Genomic DNA, 19,347 nt, shown 5'->3' on the forward strand with positions numbered 1-19,347 from the left:
ACATTTTGTTTGAAAGATCTGTCAAAGAAATCAAGCAAGTCATATTTTCTTGAAGTTCCTGTTGAAACACAAATTAAAAATTTGTTTAAAAGAGACACATTTGTTCATAATCTCAGTAAACGATTCAACAGGATAAAAAAATGTGAAGACAACATTGAAGATATTTATGACAGTGAAGTGTATAGGTGTTTAGTAGTCAACGATGGTCCATTGTCACAAAAATATCCTTATAACATTTCTTTTACTTTAAACACAGATAGAGTCTCTGTATTTAAAAGCTCAAAAATGTCCATATGGCCCTTATACATGATGATCAATGAACTACCATTTAAAATTCGTAAACAAAGAGAAAACATGATTTTATGTGGATTATGGTTTGGCGATACTAAGCCTTTTATGCACAGTTTTACAGAGCCTCTCCTGAAAAGTCTACATGTATTAGAAAAAGGGATCTCCGTTCCTGTTGATAATAAAATGGAAACTTGCAGTGCTTACCTGATAAGTTTAACAGCTGATCTACCTACAAAAAGTGCAATATTAAATACTATTCATATAACGGACAATACAGCTGTTTAGGTGTACACAGAAAGGAAAAACTTTTAAATCTGCAAAAGGTGGCAGTATTCACGTATTTCCTTATGATGAGAATGATCCTACTGGTCATAAACGAACCAAAAAAATGTGTATGGTTAGTGGACATGAAGCATATACCACAGGTTCAACAATTAAAGGTATTAAAGGACCTTCATTTTTTATGGCCATTAAATCATTTGACTTTGTTAAGTCAGTAAGTATTGACTACATCATGTACATGCACTGTGTTTTACAAGGAATATCAAAGTTAATGATATCACTCTGGTGTGGATCAACACATTCTGATGAGTCATTTTCATTGTATTCCTATGTAGATGTGGTAGATTACGGTTATCAAAAATTAAACCTCCTTCAACAATATCCAGAATGCCAAGATCAATTTCACAACATTTTAAATATTGGAAAGCATCAGAATTGCGTGCATGGTTATTATTCTATTCAGTTTCAATTGTTATGGATGTTATGAGCACTATGCATCTTTATCACTACTCTGCCTTTGTGGAAGCCATTTATTTATTGATTAGTGATAGTATAAGCATGGAAGACTTGGAAAAGTCACACAAACTATTGTGTTTCTTTGTTCACATGTTTGAATCATTATATGGTGAAAGATATTATACTCTTAACTTGCACTCTTTGCTTCATTTAAGTGACAGTGTAAGAGACATTGGACCACTTTGGTCACATTCTTCTTTTCCATTTGAAAATGCCAATGGTGAACTGCTCAAGCTGTTTCATGGAACACAATACATAGATCTTCAGATTGTTGGAGCTATAAATGTGTATCAAACTCTGCTTTTATTAACTTCAGATATTGAGAATGATTCACAGGTATATAAGTTTGTCTGCAAGATGAGAAATCATGATCTCCAAAAGAGTAATCGCACATCCTGTTATCGGTTCCTAGGTAAAAGATGCGCTAAAAATATTACAGCAGAAGAACATCAAGGTATAATAAACTTTTTAGGGCACCAAATAGATGTTATAACATTCTATAGCAGAATCTCTTTGAGGGGTCAAGTGTATCATTCCACTGATTACACTTGTGTCCAAGTGAGGAATTCATATACCGTTTTGTACATTGATGAAATTGGAGAAGCTAGCTATGGATATGTATGCTGGTATGCCAAGCACACAACAGAAATTGAGGAAAATAGTAAGGTGATCTGTTGTGTAACTAAATTGAATTGTGCAAAACTGCAACACTTTGGACAATCAACTGATCAACCTCTGATTGATAACTTTTTAGGACTTTCACTGAAACACATCCATGTTTTGGCCGTCAACAATACTTCTGACAAAATAGAAATCATTCCAATAGAGAACATTTTATCTTTGTGTGTTTGTATTGATAATGGTTCACATGTATTTGTATGTGATGAACCAAACAAGTACGACATAAATCTTTGATTCTGAATTGATTTTGCTGTTACAATATATTAGTTTAACATGTTTAAATCATTAAAATACTCATGCAATCAATCATTTATTTAGTGTCATGTTCATCAGACTGACAGTTTAACCAAGGTTTTAAATGTTAATTTTGATATTTACTCATATTTATGAATTAAGGTATTGAAAAAGCACTTTAATTGCCTTTTAACCGTGTCATTGAAGGTAACTCCAAGTCTGATTATCTGTATAGATAAAATTGTCTAAGTCCCAATATATTTCTCTAGAGTGGCCAACAATCTATACAGTACAGAATTCAAAACAAATGCTATACAAGGTTTTTGACCAACTCTATCCATTATAATCAAGTTACTTAGCATGCTTTAGTTCTCTCCCAACTACAAAAAAAAAACAAAGATCTTAAGCTCAATTATACTTCAACTCCATACAAAATCAAAGATCATTTGCTCAACTTTTCCTCAACTACCAAAAAAAAACAAAGATCAATTGCTCAACTTTCCCTCAACTACAAAAAATTCAAAGTCAGAACGCTCAACTTTTGCTCAACTACATGAAAACTAAAGATCAATTGCTCAACTTTTCCTCAACTACAAAAAATTCAAAGTCAGAATGCTCAACTTTTGCTCAACTACATGAAAATCAAAGATCAATTGCTCAACTTTTCCTCAACTACAAAATAATCAAAGTCTGAAAGCTCAACTTTTGCTCAACTTAATGGCCAGCTTCAGTTGAGGGCCAGTTGAGCGACATATATCCAACATACAGTGCTTGGCCAGGTTTGAGTTGAGCTAAGATGCTCAACACCTAGCCCTCAACTATTTGGCTTAAAACAGCTAGCCCTCAACTGTCTGCCACATGGCCGTCAACTGGCCCTCAACTTTTTTTTTTGTAGGGCTGTGACATAAAGATATAAAGAATTCTTATGACACCATTAATGCAATACTTGGTTATTGTGAAAACCTTGGCTATAATAAATACTTTTATGATCCCATTACTTAAAGAAACATGGATCATTTAATGTCCCAATCCCTACATGCTGGTTTACCTCTTTCTCTACTTCTTTGAGATAAGGCTTAATAAACAACCTGTATCCAATCATATCTTATCTTATTTAAAAAGAATAATAAACAGTTCCATTTAAACAGATAAAAATAACAGTTCCATTCAATTTGTATTCATTTCACCCACAAATTACAACATAAGCACAAACTCAAGATTTTTCATACTAATCTCCATTCCATGCTTTAGTATATGCCATATAGTGGTTCAAAATTTCAGTGCTTGTTATAAAATCCATTATTCTGTCTTGAGATGATGAAAACATAGATATTAGACACTTTCAACATTAGATATGCAAAATACTCAGCTGTAAAGTTGCCTTTGTTGCCTGTATTAATCTATGAAAAAGCTGAATTATGTCCCTTGGGAGTATTAACTTCCAACAAAAGTCCTTTCAAACAATAGAAAATGAAAATTTATATATGCCTGATATAATAAAAGATAGAAACTACAAAATGAAGCAATTTTGAAATATTTGCTGCATGAATTGCCAAGAATATGACCAATTCTTTACACAGGAGAGTATAAATTCTATCTAAATTTAGCCTCAAGTGGGCCTCTTTTTTTCTTAGATGGACAATTTTAACACTGAAAATGCTTCTAGTATGACCAAATATTGCCTTACTCCATAAACAGTACAAACTTAACCAGACAATTTCCCATTTTAATAGATTATGTCTACAGAAATACCAAAGTGATACATTTAGGGAATTAAACAGCAAAAAAGGCAAATATTTCAGTTAAAAATATTTGTCGCGACTTGAATTCTGGTGTTTCCAATTGAATTAATCATTGCGAAAGGTGAAAACAAATACAAAAGAACTATAGTTTGGTGCATTTTATACAATATAGTTAATATGGAAATCCTAGAATAAAGTTTTATATCAGTACCCATCAATTTGACTTATTATGATGACTCAGCACTTTTCTCAACACAGTATTGTTCTCAGTGAAAACATTCTATTCTTTGTGATAAAAATCAAATGTACTAACCAAAAGCTTTAAAATAGTATACTTTAACTGAAGTCTGATTGATTTTGATTTTCCCTTGCTATCTTCGGTATAGGGAAAACGGTCCTATTTGTTCTGCCATAGGCGACAATACTAACATTTTCTAAATTTACCACTTTTTATAATAAAAACCCCGATAAAACAGTTATGTGTGGTGTTAGTACTTTATTATTCTGTTTTGAAAATTGAAGCCAAATAGTATCATGACCAACTTCCAATGGAGCTTGTTAATGTTATACATGTCCACCGTCATTTAACACCAAATTTATGAAATTTTTGAAGTCTTTTCGAATAATTCTCTAGAAAATATTTAAATAGGTTTCAAAATTTATATTGTAAAAATACACACTGCAGTTATTCATAGATAAATAAAAAAATATATTGTACCCTAACATCCAATCACAGCGCTCCTATGTTGACTTCCTTCACCTGCCTTGGGTACACAAAAGGCCAACCTAATACCGGGAAAATGTAATAGTACCGTTTTCCCTTTGAAATCACACATATATTTTATATATATACATAGGTACTTGGGGACAGGAAAATTATTATACTATGAACATACATATACTATAAATAAAGTGTATTTGCTTTTTATTATCAATTCCAAGTTTACTATCAACGGCGGTCATATAATATTATATAGAGATTATTTTCATAGTATACAGAAAAACGCGTAAAATAATTGAAATTAATAGAAAACATAAAAATAACAGATTTAAAAAAAAAGGGGGGGGGGCTAAAAAAATGTCCAGTCCACAAGTACCTATGACTTTTGTTATCTTTCCTGAAATTATCCAGTCATAAAATCTGTTACAAAAATTCATCCTACAACAGTTTACGTACTTTCAACCACGATCTAAATGCCCGCGATTTCGCGGGTGTGTTCTAGTCGATCTTTAATTTTTAAGGTAGTGATTTTTAGACTGTTAAAATTGTTGGTCTTTTTGTCTTTTTGTTTTTTGATCATGATTATAAGTCGATCTGTCTTTGACTTGTGAGTTTTCATTCTCCCTTTTGTATCTTCTGCCAGGGTTTTGATAATGTATTGTATTGTAATACATGTATCTCACATAGATGCTGCTTCAGTATATTGTTTATGGGTGTAATTAAAAACATTGATATTATATATATATATATAGATGGATATATTACGGTCAAATGTTTCAACCTGCGAGCACAATATAACAGCAGATAAATGGGGAACGTGACCATGGGAAACAGATGATGCCCCCGCTTGCATATAATGTTATAAAGGGACATAACTCAAGAAAGGTAAAAGTGACGCTATCCAAATTCAAACTTGATCTGTGTTTCGTGGTAATAAGCATTGTGTATAAGATTCATAACATTTGGTTGAGGCAAACTTAAGTAAGAGAACGGAAACGAAAAATTCAGCAATGTTTCCATGGTAAAGGGGCATAACTCTAGAACGGTAAAAATGACGCCACCCAAATTCAAACTTTGTCTGAGTTTTGGGGTAATAAGCATTGTGTATTATTTTCATAACATTTGGTTGAAGCAAACTTAAGTTAGAGAACGGAAACAAAAAAATCAGCAATTTTCTCATTTGTTAAGGGCATAACTCTAGAACGGTTGAAGTGACGCCACCAAACTTAAAACTTGATCTGTGTTTTGTGGTAATAACCATTGTGTATAAGTTTCATAACATTTGGATGATGCAAACTGAAGTTAGAGAACGAAAACTAATTATGGGACGTACGGACGTACAAACGGACGGACGTACAGACGGACAAGGGTAAAACTTAATGCTCCCTCCGCCACGGCGGGGGCATACAAAGATCCTGTTTAAATTAAAATGGGAGTTGCATTACACAAGTCTACGCTTCAACATTCAATTTAAATTAACAAAATATAGTGCAACATCATGCATTGCAATTGTCAAAGGAAAAGTATATTTTATTGATTTTAAGAAAAAAATCATGCTTTCTGTTATACATGATGCAAGTTTTATAATACCTTTGAAAAATATGTAAACGTTTGGTTATCTGTAGCAGTATTATTCGTACAGTTCACATAACGTTTATTAATTAAGGTCTTTACTATTACTATCTTGGTCATGATCTTATTGTTTTTCTAATGTTTTTTTTTCTTTTCATTCTTCCAACATTTATTTGAAATGACCTCACACCGTTTCTATTGAAGTAATCAAGACCAAATTTGGACGATCGATAGACCTCATCATGAAGTATGACCAGATGACGCTATTTAGGATTTCATCATCCCCTTAGAAGTTATTTATATTTTATTGTGTTTTTTTTTCGACCTTATTTGGACAATAGATATATCTCATCATGAAGAATTACCAGATGAGGCTGCATAGGATTTTAGCATCCTCTTTAAGAGTTATATCCCCTTGAAACAATTTCTTTTATTTGCATATATCTAAAAAAATGTTACAAATAGAATCGATTTGAAAATGGCAACATGTACAGGAACAGATGGCAATGTTAATAAACATAAAGAATTATTTTGTTATCAACCCTTATAAGAGTTATTTCCCTTGAAATATTATACACAATTTAAAATAATTATATTTCGAGAACCGCAAGTCGTAGAGATATGGGACCTTCACCAAAAATCTGGAGTTCATTTGACCTTTCATTTGCATCCAACGTCAAAGGTCGAAGATAAGAGATAGCTGCATACTCAGCTTATAACATGTTTCTCTCGAACATTTTGTACATAGACTCAAAAAATGTCCGACAATCCGTTAACAAGTTACAACAAGATAATTCCTTGAAGTGTAGTTTTGTGTATATCTTTGAAACGGTAACTATTATCAACCTACTACATGTATCAACTGCAAAAATGAAAAGTATTTTAAGACCTTCAGTTTGAGGTCAATATCATAAGGAAATTCCACCTTGACCTTTTGAACTTTTGTTCCTAAGTTGAATAGTGGTAGTCCTAAGTCTCTACAACTTCCGGTTCTCAAGTTCGGTATAACATCGTATATTTAACAAGAAATGATTGTAACAGACGAAGCTCCCATAATTCGTAATTCCCAGGGTCGCCTGACATCGGACAAAGTCCAGTGAAAATTGGTTTGGTCCAGTAAAGTTATATGCATTAATGATGCCTGGGGACTAACTAAAATCCCATAGGGTTCTATAGTAAAACCCTCTTTTCTTTTTGCCCCTCAAAGTACCCCTTTATAAACCCCATTGCACAAACAAAACCCTGATTGCACCACTAGACATGTTAGTCTAACATATTATGAAACCATAAGTTAATCTGACAAGCGGTTTTGGAGAACGGGTGCGGACAAGTTCAAATTTCTGAAACATTTGATGAAAAACAAAGAAAACTTAGCAGTTTGAAATTTTCATGTTTTACACGGACTTTGTAAGTTGCATAAGTTCTATTTGTATAATTGATATTGCATCATTTTTTGGACTTTGCCAAATAAGGTCATGCAACATATGAAAATGAACATCCAAATGAGCTCGATTCAAAAATGAAAATGTTTAACCCCATGTTTCATCCTAAAAAGAAGGGTGGGGTCACTAAGTGTAAAAATTAATCTTCTAAGATGGTAAGGTTGTCGCATATCAAATGAAAGTTCATAAAGCGTACATTTCAAAAATTAATTTATGTCACCTAAAAATGGTTTGGGTGGGGTCACTGAGTGCAAAAAATGAATTGTCTTCGGAAGTAATGTTTATATCGCATATGAAATGAAAGGATGTAATATGTATATTTCAAATATTAAATTCCTGTTCCCATAAAATGAGTTGGATATGGTTATTACATGTAAGTGCAAAATATCAAACTTGCTAGATGGTGTTGTCGCATATCAAATGAATGGTCATTAAGTCTACATTACAAATATCATACTTCCGATCTCGAAAATTTAGGTGGGTAGGGTCATTAGGTACGAAAAGAGAAAAGTGTAAGTAGGTATGATTGTCGCATATCAAATTATAGTTTGTAAAGAATACAAATTCAAATAACGGACTTTTATGGGGGAAAAAACCCTTTCAATTGTTTTACTATACTAGTTTCGTATTATCTTTTAATCTTGTAATTGTCATTCATAAACACTTGACGGAAATAAAAGCTTGTTTCATCTAATAACGATCAAAACGTGAGAAATGATTAGAAAAATAATAATGGGGATATCGAGTGAAAATCGAGAATAAGTCAGGGATATTGTTCTTAGCAAAGAATTTGATTGACGTATGTAATACTGATAATAACTTAGTCTTGTTCTCATAACAAAACTAAATGTAGCAATCAAGATCTAAAATTGTACTACTTAAAAACATCGTTCATAAACTTAACATGAGGAAAATGGATCTATGTGTAAACATCATGACTCAAATAGTCAGAACAAAACTTGACATATTTTTTTGCAAAAAGATTAAGCATTCGAAATTACATTTCAGTTATCATTTATTACAAGTATTCTGACTTGCTCACATGAATATTATCGGCAAGTGTCCACTCAATGTCGAAGCTACGATTATGAAAAGCGAGGTCCTTTTTTCTTTACAACCGATATAGTTCATAAAATGACCATGCATTAAGGAATCGTATTAGTTTCATCACAATGGGATCCCGAATAAATCTGTAACTGTCATTGATACCATGAAAAAGTATACCCAATTGCATATCTTGATTTAATAGACGCGCAATACCCCCACACTGATGTCCAATATAATACTCCAAATGCCACAGATGTCATTTACAAATATACCACTTGCATCTTGAAGGAAGAGATATACACAAAACCCTACTAAAGATTACATTTTTCTATAGCTACGGTCGAAATCTATCTGCCTCAGCCTGTTCTGTAAAGCAGAACAGTGCATTCAAATTACAAACTTCAACATTTACCAATAAAGGATGGATATTAAGTTTTACATAAATGACTCTTTAGAATACATTGTAAAGATATACTAAAATAGAGTAATAGTTCAGAATACTGAAACAACTGGGAATCACTGTTTTATTTTCATATAAAAATCTCTTTCGCCTTGAAATGAGGAATTGAGATAACTCACGGTCATTGCATACAACTGTACAATTTTTTGAAATATTATAAACCTATTCAGCACTCATTTATTTCAAATAGAATGGATAGTTACTGTAATTGAATGCATATGGTTTGGCAAAAAAAGTCACCGGTCAATATAATTATTTGTGATATTTAAACATTTATTAAAGACAATATTGCTTACATCAGAAATATGAGAAAGAATTGTCTTTAATATATTATAACCTATATAGTATCCAGTCTTTTCAAACTGGAATAATTCGAAACTGAATAGGTTACTCTGTCAAATTTAAGTGTATACCTTTACAAGCTTGAAACGTCGTCCATGGTATCAGATATTCTTTAATCAAATGACATCGTATCTGCGGTTTGGTGTTACAGTTGTTAACTTCACAGTTCAAGAAGACCTCGTAATAAACGCTATGTTTAGCTATAGATGAGTTTTTGCATTGGTAATATTCATTCTGAAATACAAACAAAATAATCACCTGCATATTTTCAGAAAAATACAGATGGCTGTTTTGGAGTTTGGCTGTACCTAAAACCTAATTATAAACGGGCTATCATGATCTTATTTTTACATAGTAATTATATAATTAATAACTTATCCATTCTATGACTTACTCTACGGTGTTTTTGAAGGCCGTGTAGTTGTCTACATAGATGTAGCAATTTTCATCACATTTCTATGCGCTTGCTACTTGCTTAGACAAAAGGCAAACCTTCGTTTGAAATACCGCATTTATTAATGCAAAATCGAAACTAAGTGAGCTTCTCTAGCAATTGAGTGAAAGGAAATACACATACCAGATAACGTGGACGCAGACAACAACAGGTAGATCATTATTATTAAACCTGGTGCCATATACAGTCCGCCAAAAGTTAAGCACCACCTATCTTTGTTGCATCGAAATTTTTGTCATTTAAAAAAACCAGTTAATCCTCGAAAAAGAGAAAATATTCATGTAGCAATTTTGCTAACATATGCCATAAACAAACCATAAACTTAAGTTTGGTCACTGATGCAGGTTCTATGCATTTGAATTTTGCGTTCATAGAAATAGTGAAAATTACACAAATCAGAAACGGAATTTAAGTTTTACTTTGATTTTATTTTTTTACAACAATTAATCACCCAAAATCAGTAAAAGTCTCTACAAATAATCTTTGGTATATTTGGCAAATTTAATGTCAATATTTAAGTCAATAGGATGTGAAACCACCTCTCTTTCGGTACAGTTCCATAACACGGCGTCTCATACTCTGTACAAGCCTTCTGAACTTTAGTTGAGCAAATTTATTCCATTCATCAACAATTGCCCCTCTTAAATCGCCAAGATTTTGCAAAGGTGAATCTCTGCGATTGAGATTTCTGCCAATGGCATCTCAGACATGTTAGATAGGGTTCAGGTCTGGAGACATGGAAGGCCAAAAGATAGTGTCAATGGCTTCTTGATCTTTGTAATCGGTTACAATCCTTGCCCTGTGTGGTCTAGCGTTGTCGTCCATGTACGAGGGTATTGACGCAAGTCGGGGATTCTCAAAATGAGGGACTACAATGTTTCTAAGCACCGAATCCCTGTATGTCTGTCTGTTCATGTTACCCTGCAAAATATGCATACCCAGTTTACAACAGTATGAGAAGAACCCCATACTGTAACACCACCATCAACGATTGCTGTCGTTGGGCAATTGTTGTTTTGGTGATAGGCAGTTTTATTTCCCCGCCAAACTCGTATTCTGCCGTCTATTGGTCGTAACAGAAACCAACTCTCATCTGACCAATGAATATTTTGCCAGGTTCTCATGTTCCATCGTCGATGGTCATTAGCCCTTTGAAACCTGCTTATACGGTGCCTGGCTGTTAGGGTACGTCTTTTGACAACACGACGTGCTCTTAGGTAGCTTCTATGAAGTCGACGGACCAATGTTCGAACACTAACACGACCACCTGGAGGCCAGTGGTGTCTAAGCTATGAGGCAGGAGTAAATGGGTTGGCTTTAGCACGACCAATAAGTAGTCTGTCATCACGATAGGTAGTTAAACGGGGTCTTCCGGACCTTGGTCTATCATTTACAGTTCCTGTGTCAATATGACGTTGTAAAAATCTGACAATGACGGTGCGATTAACATTGAAATGGTTACCAATGCTCCCAGTGCTCCTACCGGCATTTGCCATGTCAATTGCTTGTCAACGTTCAGTCACAGATAACTTACCGCTTACCATATTTCACAGTGACTTGGTGAAGGTCAAATTTCACCTGTACGCGGGATAGTAGGAAGATGATTTAAAGGCATCGAAACAGTGTATTTGTAAAGGTGCAGATGACCTTTAATAAAAGGTTGCTTGGCGGGTATATCGGAGTTTATTTTTTTTGGTCGTAATGAACTTTCTTAGTGTATGCTATAGGCAATTAATAACACCAAACATAAATATTCTTTTCGCAAGAGTTAAAAAAATATTGACAGTTATATTTAGGTGGTGCTTAACTTTTGGTGGACTAGTTATATCAAGAGACTCAGAAAACTGCAAAGGACATTTCTTATACATGCACCGATGAAGAGAACATACACGTTTCCGGCAAACAAAGACTAGGTTAGTATAGAATCTAAAAATGTATCATACCGAAAAACCTACCGATATAAAGTTTTGTATATGAAATATCAATACACTTTGACAAGTAGTTGCGATAAAGATGCAACAAAAGTTAATAATATTCTTAAACGTGCATCGATATGTAAGAAAATATATGTATGAGACAAAAAAAAAGAAGTAGATATTTAACGAATCCGAGAAAGTGTCATACGGTGAAGTTTACCAATATTCAACTTGGTACCAAATTACGTTCAACAAAATGGTCAGCATTTGCAGTATCTGCGAAGTGTTCGACGACAACTTCTTTTATCTGTAGCATTTATTCAAAAGAATACTTTTCATGACCCATTCCCGCAATGTCCGTGTTTGTAATGACGTTTTGTGATTTAAAAAAACGTAATCTACTTAGAACCAGTGACTTATTAAGTCAGTGATTTCGTTACAACAATTTTTTTTTGGTCATAGACAGATATTTGGTAAGGAAGATTGGGTGTATCCGTAGAAATATATTAACACACGAAATATCACATCCTCATTACTATGATGATGTTTGAAAAGATCGTAAATTAAGATACAATCTGATTCCATATATACATACAACATGCATTGGACCAAATTTGGTACGAAGAGAAGTTCTGAAAGTTAGGGTCTCGAATAAAGCTTTTCGAAGAACTGACAACTGATTCTTTTCCTCAGGGCACATGATATTTGTCGATTTTCCACATGATGAAGGGGTGCAGCTCGGAACCCTGGAAAAAGTCAATCGCAATTTGTTGTTGGTGTATTCTGATTGTGTCGTTAAATATCAAATTATTTCGTTTAACATGTTTGAGAATACAATTGAAATTATTCAGAAACTTCTTTGTCTATATTTCACATTACAAAGGGATATTTTGTTAAAGAAATTGAATCCAATCCTACTCTATAAATCTACTAACTATGAAATTAAAACAAATCTTAAATTAACGGTAATGCAGCTTTTTGTGTGACCTATTAGTTTATAGTTAAATTACAATGTATGTTGTGTTTTTTTTTATCAGGTATCAAATAAAAATGCTAAACATGACTCAATAATGAATTCAAAAGATTGGTGCACATCTTGGTTAATCATTAAAAAGCTGAAAGACATTGCGGGTATGTTCATTGATCTCGACTAACCATGTTAGTCTCGCACACTCAGTTATTAAGACAAATACAATGCACTCACTCTAAACCAAATTTTATTTACTGAACAATTTATTAAATATACCTTCTCCGTAACATATCATTCATGTTCGACATCTTTGAAAACCATCTTTTTAAACTTTTACTTACCTCTAATTTAATTAGTTATTATGATTTTTAATTATTGTGTAGTATTTCATTCACGTACCAAACTGTTTTTGTATTATTATCTATTGATTTAGCCAACTTTTTAAGCAAGGCTCACGTTTATTTCTGTATTAAAATTTAGGTAGAGTTTACCTTCATAATATTAACCATGACAGTATAACAAGTTTGTTATTAAGCCAAAGAAAATATATGTACAAAGTATGCAATCATGTAAACTTAACATACTTACTTCTAATTCTAGAGTACAATTTGGCAATGGAAAAACTTTGGCGAAATGAAGATGAATATATATGTCTCCACTGCTAGAAGTGTTATACACAAGATTTGTTGTTTCAATAGTGGAAGGATCTGCAATGAAATAAAAGTCGTGTATAATGAAAAGTGTAATGTGTATGTGACCTCGTGTTAAAAAAATACAACATTCGTAGCTGTGCCAAAGCCTGTTATCTTATTTTAAATAGACGTAGAAATGTTTTATACTGTAAATAATATACTTATATATATATATATATATATATATATGTTTTATAATAGACTAATTTTCTATAATTTTTTAATCATTATGTTATACTCTCTTATAATTCTGTAAAGAATGGTTCTCATTTTTATATCTATATGTTTTTAAACTAAGTGAAATGTTGTATTATATATTATTGAGAGATAAGACTTATATAAAATATTGAATTGAATTGAATTGGATATAATTTAGTTGAAGTTAAACTACAGAAAGGTAGAGCTTTCTTTTATAGATGGGAAAAAAAGAGATAAAAGTGAGAAATTCGATTGTTTTCATTTGTTTCCAAATTAGTTGTAGCCTTACGATATTAAACGCTTTCATATTATACATGCAGGTACACTTATTAACACACAGATGTACTTGTATGAAGTGTGGAGCTACTATTTAGATATACTCTTAATACACGAACATGTTGGGTATACGCCAAACAAAAGGAAGATTGAAACTCATTGACACAAAAATCAAAATGACACCAAGAGGTCAACATGCAACATACGGTCTTCAACAAGGAGCAATCATCTGTTGATCTCTTTTGTGAACAAATTTTACAGACGCTTTCACAGATCTACAAATCATACAAAATTCCCTACATTGTATAATGAAGAAAAAATTAAAATAACAAAAATATCGAGCTCCGAGGAAAATTCAAAACACACCACAAAGGACAGTCGCTGATTGGGGACAGGTACATAACATGTAGCGGGGTAACACATGTTTTTTTTTTAATCTGAACACCTCTTTTTTTTTCTTTTTTTTTCTGAAATAGTGTTATAACAAAAGTTAACAAAATAAAGTACAATAAAAACCAATACAGAAACAAAATCAACCGTACGGTATAGTAGATATTAACCCCGCCACATTCTTTCTGTGTCTGTCCAAAGTCAGTGGTTGTCGTTGGTTTCAGTCGAAAAGATTCACGTTTTGTCATGTCGGCGCCTTTTATGTCTGACTATACGGTATAGGTTTTTCTAATTATTGAAGGCTGTATGGTGATCTCTACTTGCGTACATCTACTTAATTTGGATACATATGAATACTCGCAGTTACGGAAAGAAAGTTACTGAAATAATGCATCTCGCCTTGTCATACTCTAATGTCGGTGGCTGTACTCCGGAATATATTTAGTACGTGAAACTGTGAAAGTCATAGTTTAATCTTGTTTTAAACTATAAATTACAGAATTAATGATCGACTCTAAATCATTCCAGACGCAATTGTAAACATCGACGAACGCTAGGCCAATGCATCACGGCATTTTTCAGCTAGATACATGAACCGTTTTCTATCAGCGAAGGCCCAGGTTGGAGAATTTCCTCAAATTTCTGGGCCTTCCGACACAAAATTATTCTACAACAAAGCCTTTCACAGGCGTAAGCCAGACACATACGGAAAAAATACATGTATGTCCCTGCGACGAACGAGTCTGTTTAAGGAATGCATACATTGGGAAATGTTAGAAAAAGGGTATTGATATGTATATTTGGATTTACTTGTGAAAAATTAAAAAAATATTTGTCTTTCTTTAATATTACATACTTCTCCGTTCATCAACCTCCAGAGATGTAGAATGCTTATAGGGTCCTTTTTCAAGAAGGAATTAGAACTGAGGACAAGGGACCCCTAATTTGTTTATATTTATATGAATAGATTGTTTTTGATTTCATACCTCCTTGGATATGTTTTCATTTTTCTTCTTTTTTTTTCGAGGGGAGGGGGAGGTATGTTTATTATGTATTATGTCACACATCTGTACATGATTTATATGACAATGAAGTATTGAATTAAAGCAGGTGCAATTGTAGTTTCAATGAGATGTGACGTGCTTGATATCAAGCTGTATTCAAATGTGACAGCTGCAAAGTTTCATAAGAGTCTTATATCAACAGATATTACGTTTTGTTTGGATACCTTTAAAGATAAATATCACTTTAAATGCACAACAACACTTGATGAAAGGTGTAATGGTGTACTGATTATTGAGGTCCACTTCATATTCACATACTAGTCAATAATACTTCAATCAGCCAAAACAGTTTAATATTTTTTGTCGTAAAAAGCATAATATTCAACATTGAACGTTTGTAAGAAACATTATTACGTTACAGAACTTGAATATATAATAAAGAAGAACAGAAATAATGGTCGTGTTGATATTGTTAGCATGTTTTTATTTCCATTAACCAATGCCAGGAAGGGTGTGTGGGGGGGGGGGGGGGGGGGGGTGCAAATGTAAATACGCACTTTCAAAAATAGAATCTAAATAAATGTAGTATAGTAGAAAAGTTTTTTAAATAATCAAATTATTTTAATATTTATCAATATATATTTTAGTTTTTTCATCCATCCAGTAGAGAGACTGTCGATCAACTAAATAAAATATTTTCCCGATAGGGTTATATTTAAAAAAAAAAGAACGTACTTACATTCGAAGTTCTCTGCATTTATTTGTAACTTTTTCGATAAAGTGTCGAAGTTATACCGGCATTGATAATTAGATGTCAAATCTGACTCTGTGAGGTTTCTGATCAACAGCTTAAACTGGTTATGCCTGGTTAATATTTCCTTATATTTTGATGGTTTATCCAAATGGCCATTGTATACAATTGATTCTGTCCCCTTCGACCATTGGCGTGTCAGGTTATGGTCAATAGTATGTACACCAAGGACGGTACATGTCAAAGTCACTGGTTCGCCGATTCTCATTATACCTGGTTCACGTTAACATGTTACTGCAATAAATATACATGTATATGCATTAGTATGTACAATATTTTGTAATAATTGTGGAAAGGGGTTATTGATCAGACACATATTCGTATTATAAAATCCGTTCATAGTGGCTCGGTTTTTTTTGGTACAGGATCTCGATATTTTATGTTTTATAATTTGCTCTGAATATTCGACGTTCTATTTCTAAACACATACCTAACAATACTATTTTATTAGTATTGATGTCCTGTGGTCTCGTTCATAAAACTTTACTCAGTACTTGGGGTACAAAATGTGTGCTCGAAATACCAAATCCAGTATTTTGATTGGTTGATTTCTGAGTCTGAGTACTATAATCGTGCTCGAAATTTTTATGACCGCAAGGCCTGACTGGATTTGGTGTTTCAAGCACAATTTTTGTACTCCGAGTACTGAGTACAGTTTTATGACCGAGAGCCCAGGTCTCGGTAAAAAAAACTTTACTCAGTACTATATCCGACGTATATTGTAATCATTTCGTGAAGATACAAGCGAAAAGTGCCAATTTGATAAGTACTAAAAAAATTTGATTTCATGCGATATTGGCAATTGAGTTGGTATTTGTTTTTTCTGGTTTTTCTGCCAAAACCTGAATTCTATACTGATAATTGATAACACTTTTATATAAGAATTGAAGTTATGCGACCCAATATAATTCACATTTAATGGAGACATTTTACTACGTGTTTGATGCTCTCCGTGGAAGTATTACAACATTGCAAAGCAATATTATGTGAAAATAAAATGCAATAAAAAACCTCCTGGGCGCAGCTTGAAACGACCGCAGTGGTCAAACCCTGAACAGTTGGGGCAAGTATGGACACTACATTCAAGCTTAATACAGCTCTGAATTTGGATTTTGATTAAATATTTGACACAGAATATGTTTCTGACAGAGAATGAATGCGGTCTAAGAACTTAAAAGTTTGAAATTGGACATTTACCTATTATGGTCCAATATACAAAATCTAAATTCATGGTCAGATTCAAAGATCCAAAGAATTCAATTTCTGTTGAAATCAGACAAAGTTTAATTTTTGACTCTTTGGACCTTAATGTTGACCAATTTGAAAACGGGCCCCAAAATTTAAAATCTAAACACATGGTTAGATTAGGCATATCAAAACACCCCAATATTTCAATGTTTTATGAAACCAAACAAAGTTTAATTTTGAACCCTTTGGACCTCAATGTGGACTAATTTAAAAAAGGGGCCCAACATCTAAATCAACGGTTAGATTCAACATATAAAGAATTCAACACTTTGAATTGAACCCCATTGAAATTGGTCTAGAAATTATCCATTAAGTCAAACTTTAAGTATTAGAAACGTATTGTTTTGGCCCCTTCATCCTAAACGGTTAGAGCCATAACCCCCAAAATCAATCCCAATCTTTTTTTTTTTTTGGTATGGAACCTTGTGGTACAATTTCATAGAGATCCATAAACTTATACTTAAGTTATTGTCCGGAAACCAGAAAATCCTAGTTTTTTGGCCCTTTTTGGCCTTTAATTTCTAAACTGTTTGGGCCATAACCCCCAAAATCAATCCCAACCTTCCTTTTGAGGTATGGAACCTTGTTGTATAATTTCATACACTTATACACAAATTATTGTCCTGAAACAAGAAAAATGCTTGTTTTTGGCCCCTCTTTGGTCCCTAATTCCTGAACAGTTTGAACAAAACTACCCACAATCAATCACAATCTTCCTTTTGCGGTATGGAACCTTGTGGTACAATTTCATAAAGATCCATAAACTTCTACTCAAGGTATTGTCTTGAAACCAAATGTCTTCGGACGACGACGACGACGGCGCTGACAACGTCATATCAGTATACGTATAATAAATACTGATAACAGAAATACAAAGAATTTACAAAATGTAAATATCAACTATAAGTAAAGGTAAAGTGTATAAGATTGTAGCGGTTCTTTTGGTGTATTTGATTAATTTGATTAATCACTGTTTGGCAGTTTATTTTTATGTGCCATAAATAAGAATGTTACTGATATACTAGATACAGAAAGTATTTATTTTATAAGAGAGTCCACCGTTTATTCCTGAGCGACTGAACATTGTAAACACAGGGCCCCATGTGAATATGCTTCCCTGGGTTGTACAATGCACATTATATTCAGGATTTTGTTAAATAAATGTATTCATTTCTAAACAAAAACCGAAGAAATAAAAATTGTTTAAAAAAATCAGCTTCATTATATTTATATTCTATTTCCTTTTTCCAATTAAATAGGTTAACTACATGTAGGTGATAAATATAGATCATTCTAAAGGCCTACATTTTGTACATTGATTTCCCATATCAACACTGGTATCATCCCCCGACCAATATCGGAACCTTAGCTGTAGCTGAAGTTACGGGATAATACCAGTACCGATATGAAAATTACTGTGCATTACTCCTTCCAAAGTAAAAAAAAACATCAAAGTTCTAAGAAGCATACGAAATAATAAGGTTAATATCAATTAACTGAGATTGGCTTTTAATGAGGTTACCTGCAAATGTTTTCCACTTTTCCATTTATGTGTTTCTATTATTAACACCCTTGGCTTTTTGTCTGTGCAAAATGCATTAACAATTTTTCTCAGCAATTATCTATATTTCTAAATAAGTCTCAAAAAAAAATTCTGACATTTCATTTGTTTAATTCATATTACTTCTACACAATTTTCGTAAGTTTATCATCCATTTCATCACATCAACATATCTGATTAATTCTAAATGAAGAATAATTTCTTTTGCAATACATGCTTGCGATATGCATCACTAATTATACATTTTGTACGCGCATAACTATATGTGCCAGGCCTTGATACTAGGTGATAAAAAAGTAATATGTACGTATTTACTTCATATAAAAATTACAAGAGGCACATTTTTGCTGTAAAAACAAATCTATTTTATCCAAAAGCTGTGTCAAAAACTTGCATTTCAAAAACAAGCACATGGATTTTTTTTCGTCCATAATTCTAAACTATTCTTTATTCTCTATGGTGAACATTTTTATTTGTTACTATATTATTACAATTGA

The 19,347-nt window shown here is 32.8% G+C and overlaps 1 long non-coding RNA gene across 1 annotated transcript in view; it reads right to left on the reverse strand.

The window, feature by feature from the left end:
• LOC127717966 (uncharacterized) overlaps positions 1 to 19,347 on the reverse strand; it is a 53,125-nt gene that overhangs the window by 28,096 nt on the left and 5,682 nt on the right. Inside the window, exons 3-5 of the long non-coding RNA XR_007989491.1 lie at positions 15,970 to 16,275; positions 13,259 to 13,377; positions 9,402 to 9,564 (exon numbers count right to left, since the gene is read on the reverse strand). This is a non-coding gene — a long non-coding RNA (uncharacterized LOC127717966). The remainder of the gene's footprint in view (positions 1 to 9,401; positions 9,565 to 13,258; positions 13,378 to 15,969; positions 16,276 to 19,347) is intronic.

The sequence above is a fragment of the Mytilus californianus genome, unplaced genomic scaffold, assembly GCF_021869535.1.
Source record: "Mytilus californianus isolate M0D057914Y unplaced genomic scaffold, xbMytCali1.0.p SCAF_10, whole genome shotgun sequence".
Taxonomy (NCBI): domain Eukaryota; kingdom Metazoa; phylum Mollusca; class Bivalvia; order Mytilida; family Mytilidae; genus Mytilus; species Mytilus californianus.